A 6,000-nucleotide genomic window follows, 5' to 3' on the forward strand; every position below is an offset into this window, starting at 1 on the left:
TATTGAGATAGTTTAACCAATTATTGTTGTAATCTCCCATTATAAGTATGCCATATGTTTTTTAGATCAACCACTAGAAAAAATAATTCTGTATTACCTAACAATATGCATAATGTGATAAACTGTACTATCAAAATACCACAGATAGAACTACCCAGAAATATCAATCTTTGGATAATTAACCCTTAAACGCCGACTGGACGCATTTTACGTCGACATTTTTTGTCTCTCGGGTGCCGACTGGACGTATTTTACGTCGACATACAAAAGTTTTTTTAAAAATTCGCGGAAAAATACTTATAGGCCTACCAGCCGAAAACTCTTGAATCACGCGCCTTGGGGGATGCTGGGAGTTCACGGATCAAGGTGTTGTTTTGTTTACAATCGTTACGCAGGCGCGCAAGCACGAATTTCTTTCTTGCCGCACTAAAAAGTATCTGTGACACATCTCAAAAATTATTTCGTCACTTTGACATAATTTTTGTACCATTTTAAATTAGCCGTTACATGGAGTATTATATATGAAAATGTGCGCATTTTTATTTAGAATACAACTAAAAAATACTCATGATTGTAGCTTTTATCAGTTTTGAGATATTTTCATATAAATAACGATAAGTGCAAAAATGTCAACCTTCGGTCAATTTTGACTCTACCAAAATGGTCGAAAAACGCAATTGTAAGCTAAAACTCTTATATTTTAGTAATATTCAATCATTTACCTTAATTTAGCAACTAATTGGAAGTCTCTAGCACAATATTTTGATTTATGGTGAATTTATAAAAAAACTTTCTTCCTTACGTACCGCGCGGTAAACTCTTCCGAAAAAAATCATACGTGCGATTGTCGTGATGTTGCACCATTTTAAATTAGCCGTTACATAAAGTTTTATATATGAAAATGTGCGCAATTTCATGCACAATACAACTAAAAACAACCCATGGTTGTAGCTTTTATCAATTTTGAAATATTTTCATATAAAAACTGATAAGTGACAAATTTTCAACCTTCGGTCAACTTTGATTCTACCGAAATGGTCGAAAAACGCAATTGTAAGCTAAAAACGCTATATTCTAGTAATATTCAAGCATTTACCTTAATTTTGCAACAAATTGGAAGTCTCTAGTACAATATTTCGATTTATGGTGAATTTATGAAAAAAAAAAATTTTAAAAAAAAAAAAATTTTCTTTATGTCCGCGCGGTAACTCATCTGAAAAAATCATACATGCAATGTGTAATGTTTGCACCATTTTAAATTAGCCGTTACATAAAGTTTTATATATGAAAATGTGTGCAATTTCATGTAGAATACAACCAAAAATAATTGAAGGTTGTAGCTTTTCTGAAATATTTGCATACAATTCACGATAATTAGAAAAAAAACCATGTTCGGTCAACTTTGACTCTACCGAAATGGTCGAAAAACGCAATTGTAAGCTAAAACTCTTAATCTAGTAATATTCAGTCATTTATCTTCATCTTGAAACAAATTCAAAGTCTCTAGCACAATATTTAGATTTATGGTGAATTTAAAAAAAAAAAAACTTTCCTTCCTCCGCGCGCGGATTCTCCGCCAACAAATCTCCGAAATGCGGATGTCCCATTCTCGGAATATTTGCTCTGTTTCATATTAGGCATTTCATAGAGTTTTATATAGGAAAATGTGCGAAATTTCATGTAGAATAAAATGAAAAACATTTGAAGGTTGAAGCTTTTCTTATTTCTGAAATAATTGCATATAAAAAAATATATATAAAAAATTCGACATTCGGTCAACTTTAACTCATCAGATATGGTCGAAAACTGCATTTGTAAGCTAATATTCTTACAGTATAGTAATATTCAATCATTTGTCTTTATTTTGAAATAAATTGGAAGTCTCTAGGACAATATTTAGATTTATGGTGAATTTTGAAAAAAATATTTGTTTACGTCGCGCGTTATGAATCATGCATTATTTTGTGATAATATTTTCTCTGTGTTGCTTTTATCGTTTTACAATGTGGTTGTATACAAAATGATCGCAATTTAGTGTACATTAACGAAAAAAAAGTAACTTGTTACCTTTAACCGTTTTGCGCACAGCGTGATTTGAATACAATTATATGTGAAATTTCGTTTTTGCGCTATCATATATTGCATTATTTACATATGATAATGATAATTTTTTCATTTCTGATGGTTGCATACTAAACTTCAGCCAATGACAAAAATAAAAGGAGCCAAAAATGAACTCTTAATCTTGAAAACTAAGCGCGCTGTGATTTTTTGAAAAAAAATAGTTTTTTTCCGCTTCCGCGCTCACTCTGAAACACCTCCGGCACACGGGAGACATTTTTTTTTTTACCGCTTCGGCGTTTAAGGGTTAATACTATCCTAAGAAAACGAACTTTACATAGATGTAAATAAACTTATAAGCAAGTAATACCACAATACGTACTAACAAACAAAATATTGTCATAACTTACAGCCTCATTACAGAAGCAGGATGATATTTCAGTTTCTTTTGAAGACTGACTCGGTAAAAAAACATCACTAGGACATGCTGCTACAGACCACACCCCAGACAAAAATTCTGGTGTTCATTATGTTGTATGATATCTTTCAACCAAACATAAAATCTGCAAAAAAAAGAAACTGCAGAAACTGATCACATTCTAAGTGGCCTTTGACAAATCATCTTATACTTTGTAAGCTAAAAATTAGAAAGATTTTCATAACTTTAAAGAAACTTCACTGCTTGTTTGCTCTATGCCAGATGAAGTGTTACATTTGATTACTATAATTCTAATGTATAGGAGCCTGGTTTACATCATATGAGTAAATGTCAATAATTCATCAAGCTGACCAGGAAGGCCAACACAGAAATAAGTGAAAAAATAACAGGTTGCACCGAGAGGTTCAGGATTAAATTTTCAACCCACCTGACTAGCACCAACCACAACAATAACCTTCGAACAGTCGTCAGATGCAAATATCTTTGCCCGTTGATGCATGGGAACTTCACAGTGAGTACCCTGTTCTCCACTCTCCTTGAGCTCAACACCTTCATGCTCTTCATGATGAAGTTTAAACTTGTCTAAAATACCATGGAAAGGTCCGACTGAAATATAGTGAAGCACTTAGAAATGACCAAAACTTTCTGTTACAATGACCTTTTACAATTATCTCAACACACATGATGACTGACATGCTTTACAGTACTTATTTATAAAAATCTCAAGTTTTAATAATATAAGTTTTGGTCTGCAAATATGAGGTTAAGATTAAGACTATAAAAACTGACCTGAAAGCTACAACAACAACATTTTACTTTATAAGAAGCTTCATCTCCATACTTACCATAATCGTCAACATTTGTCAAAGATAAGTGAGAACTAAGTTCTGGAAGTCCTTTAACATAATTCACTCTATTTGTTTTTTGGTCCCAGAAAAATAAGTCTCCTGAGAGGAGTACCCCATACACAATAGTTCCTGAAAAAATGACAATATAAGAACCTCCCAAGTCAGAATATAAGCAATTGTTTGTTTTGCAAGAAATATACAGAGGTGTTTTTAAGTTAGTCCTAATTAATTTATAAAAGTTACAACATAACTTATAAAGAAAACATTATCTATCTATAAGTGTGCAGACTGTACTGTACTTATTCCACTGAAAACAGTCACATACAGTATTAAAAACTTAATACAGTACCAAACGGCTCATTTTTACATGTGATTTACTTCCAACAAAAAATTTAAATTTGCTAATTAAGAATATAATTTATGAGAGTACGTATTGTGAATACCTTTCACTAAGTTAGTCTATATTTTCTGAATGTCAATACTATATGCCTACTATGAAGAGGTTTAGTAACACCAGCACACAAAAATACTCAACTCTCATACAGGTGCTCTTTCAGGAGTGGATAGAGGGGTAGAGAGTAGAAGAATGTTATAATGTTCCCTTAAGAAAATCCACTTACTTAACTGATGCATAACCACCATAGAGAACCACATGCTTACTTTCTAGTATATATAAATGAGCAAAATAGTCATTACATTGGGCAAGAATTCCTGGATTTCCATGAATTTCGCCATTCCATCTGACAGAACTCATCCAGTTTTCATGCCTGCTTATTGAGTGTAAAATCCTCAGTTACATAGTGGAGCAGACAGCAATGAGAAAAAACTTTTCCACACAAAAACCTGAGCAGATCCTTCCATGATCTGTCCCAGAATGACAATCACTACCATCATACACGAGTTTCACATACACTCTCCTCTTTCCCACATGACTCTAAACATCACTTTCACTCTTGGATATGGACTCAAGTCTCAGGCTTATATCTAGGCTCAGGTCTTCCTATTTCACTATTGCCTTTGGCCATCTGTCAAGTTACTGTCAAATGGAGATGTGTGTTAGCCTTTTGCAAACTTGTTTCCAGCCACCTGTCAGGTCAAAACCCTGGTTGCTTTTCATTCTGACCATAATAAACTTTACAGGGGAAATAAAATATCTGGTCTTTATGACCTCTCCCAAGTGGTGGCTAATGACTGCTCTTGTCTCACCATTTTTCAACTTATTAATGTACTCACTACTCACTGGCTCTCTCTGACAAGGACAATCTTCCCCAAGAGTATCATCATCTTACTGTTCACTCAGAACACCTAAACCTCTTGTCCATTCTATTTCTTCTATTTTCTATCCTCTAATGTGTGGAAAGGTGGAAAGCATGGCATTTCCAACCTCAAGAACTGCTCCTGCCAACTGAAAATGACAAGTGACCAAGTCCTTTTCAAGGATTCAGGAGTCTTATCTTGTATCCACCTGAAATCCATCATTGGTGATGCAACACTAAGACAAAGAAGTCCTGAATTTTTTCATAACCAGCACCATTCAAAATAAAAAAGAATTCCTATCTAGACATATCAACTGGTAATTGTTGAGCACATACGGCCAAAATTCCTCTATCAAGATCCCCTAAAATCTTATAAGTAATTAAATCACTACTGACAAAGCCCTTTATGCAGTATTGTTTCACATAACCCCTTCAACCAAACTCCACTGATTCCTACACCTTCTGATCCCTTTGGTTTCTTGAAGACTGGCTGTTTCATAACTTTGTCTTGTTCCAATTTTTTAATTTCCACCATTATACATTAAACAGGCAAACCCTATGAGACAATAGTGGTGACTCAGATATCTGGTCAAACTATTTAATGGTAATGTAATAAATCAAATTATTAACAGTCATTGCCACACATGCCCAGGAGGAAGAATATTTCCCTTCAAATATTTAAGCATGCATATGGGTCACTGAAAAACCATATTGGAGAAAACTGGTTATACTTAACATACTTTGAACCAGTTGAAGCTTGGAGGGGTTCGGAGAAGGACAAATGTTAATTATTAAAATAAGTAATGTGTTTAAATCTGAAAAAATAACTTAGTTTTTATATGAGTAACTATCAAGTAACTACATAGCTGCTAGTTCCATTTATACGGCAGCTTGAATTCAAAATTTTGAGGTAACACTTCAAACCATTGTGCAGATGACCATTCCTGCCCACTAGCGGGATTTTGTTTGTTTGCATGGGTGGGTTTTTACGTTGCATGGAACCATTGGTTATTCAGCAACCACCAAAAAATACACATCTCTCACACCTCAATGGAGCCCACTAGCGGAGAATAGGAACATCTGTAAGGCAGAAAGCTCAGTTTTTTTCCTGATGTCATCGATTGAAGGGTAATGGTGGTAGCTTGTTCACTATTTTCCAGTTATTTTACTGGATTTCAGTGGTGTGCATTTTCACTGGAACACATACTATTTTGAAACCTTCAATGGAATTTCAGGATGAGCTCTATCCTGTTTTGCTATTATTGAATTGATTCATTAAGTAAGTATTTTGTTTAACTTTGCAATCTGACGATAATACTTCGTCCTTGGAAGTAATTCTCGAATGCTTCGCCATTACTTTAGGCTAAACTTTGCATTGTGCTTTTTGTTTACTGGG

The 6,000-nt window shown here is 34.0% G+C and overlaps 1 long non-coding RNA gene across 1 annotated transcript in view; it reads right to left on the reverse strand.

The window, feature by feature from the left end:
• LOC135221947 (uncharacterized) overlaps positions 1-2,616 on the reverse strand; it is a 144,259-nt gene extending 141,643 nt beyond the window's left edge. Inside the window, exon 1 of the long non-coding RNA XR_010316135.1 lies at positions 2,472-2,616. This is a non-coding gene — a long non-coding RNA (uncharacterized LOC135221947). The remainder of the gene's footprint in view (positions 1-2,471) is intronic.
• Positions 2,617-6,000: the final 3,384 nt, after the last annotated feature.

The sequence above is a fragment of the Macrobrachium nipponense genome, chromosome 3 (assembly GCF_015104395.2).
Source record: "Macrobrachium nipponense isolate FS-2020 chromosome 3, ASM1510439v2, whole genome shotgun sequence".
Taxonomy (NCBI): domain Eukaryota; kingdom Metazoa; phylum Arthropoda; class Malacostraca; order Decapoda; family Palaemonidae; genus Macrobrachium; species Macrobrachium nipponense.